This window comes from Tripterygium wilfordii, chromosome 10, assembly GCF_013401445.1.
Source record: "Tripterygium wilfordii isolate XIE 37 chromosome 10, ASM1340144v1, whole genome shotgun sequence".
NCBI classification, from domain to species: domain Eukaryota; kingdom Viridiplantae; phylum Streptophyta; class Magnoliopsida; order Celastrales; family Celastraceae; genus Tripterygium; species Tripterygium wilfordii.
Window position 1 is genome coordinate 5,131,113 of NC_052241.1, and position 1,280 is coordinate 5,132,392.

At 41.6% G+C, this 1,280-nt stretch overlaps 1 non-coding gene across 1 annotated transcript; it reads left to right on the forward strand.

The window, feature by feature from the left end:
* Positions 1–468: 468 nt before the first annotated feature.
* LOC120008330 lies at positions 469–574 on the forward strand. Its single transcript, XR_005470449.1, has one exon. It is a non-coding gene; the product is annotated as a small nucleolar RNA R71 (small nucleolar RNA).
* The last annotated feature ends 706 nt before the right edge of the window (positions 575–1,280 follow it).

The window sequence follows — 1,280 nt, forward strand, 5'->3', positions numbered from 1 at the left end:
TTGGGGTGATTCCTAAATCCCGGATCGTAGAAGTTGGAATAAGGATCATCGCGGGGTTGATTGAAGTTGCCTCCAACAATGGCATTCACTTGCTCACTAGAGTCAGAGGAAGAAGCAATAAGGCACTCCCCCATAGAATGACGTCCACAACAATAAGCACAAGACATATGAGCATGTGTGTTTTGCATAACATGTACCCCTTGAGCTTGATTTAGCGTAAATGCCTCAATCTTCTTTGCCATAATAGCCAAGGTAGACATAACTTCATCATCTCTACAACTTTCCCCTTGCTTTGGATTCCCCCTCACCAAGGACCAAGAGTTAATGGTCTTGGCCACTTTATCAAGTAATTTCCTAGCATCATCTTGATTTTTGGTCATAAAAGAACCTCCCGCAGCTGCATCAATAGTCTCCTTAGTATGCATGCACAACCCATTATAGAAAGCTTGGTACACCACCCATTCCGAAAGACCATAATTTGGGCAACTTCGAATAATTCCTTTAAAGCGCTCCCAAGCCTCATAAAATGATTCAAAATCCTTTTGGGCAAAGGACATGATATCTGCCCTAATTTGCACCGCCTTGCCCGGAGAAAAGAATTTTGCCAAGAATTGCTCCGCCATCTCATCCCAAGTGGTGATAGAATTTTGAGGCAAGGACATCAACCACCCTTTAGCCTTGTCCCTCAAAGAAAATGGGAATAACCTCAACAAGATAGCATCCTTGGAAGCTCTGTTAATCCCAAAAGTAGTGCACACATGCAAGAAAGAGCGAAGATGGACATTGGACTCTTCATTAGGAAGACCATAGAAATTCACCAAGTTAGAGATAATGTTGATGATAGCCGACTTGATCTCAAAATTAGTAGCATTGATAGGAGGATAGCGGATGCTTGAAGGATTTGTGTCCCAAGTAGGCCTAGCACAATCCACAAGAGAGCGAGGATTAAATTGCGTAGGAGGGCCTTCAACCTCATCACCACCATTTCTTCCATTAGCACCTCCACCATTATCATTGCCTTCATTAACATTTAAAGCTCCACCAAGATCACCAACATCCCCCCTTCCTTGATTGTCTCTCATGCCTTCCATTTGATTATTAATAAGCTCCCGCTAAGATTGTGAAGAGTCCTTTCAATCTCCAAATCAATAGCAATTAATTCCGGATTAATAGATCATCATCCCAAGCTCATACAAGAAAAAGAATTTCTGCAGAAAAATAAAAACCAATTAACACAATTGGAAACCTAATTTGACACAAAAAACAATTGTCTCAATCCC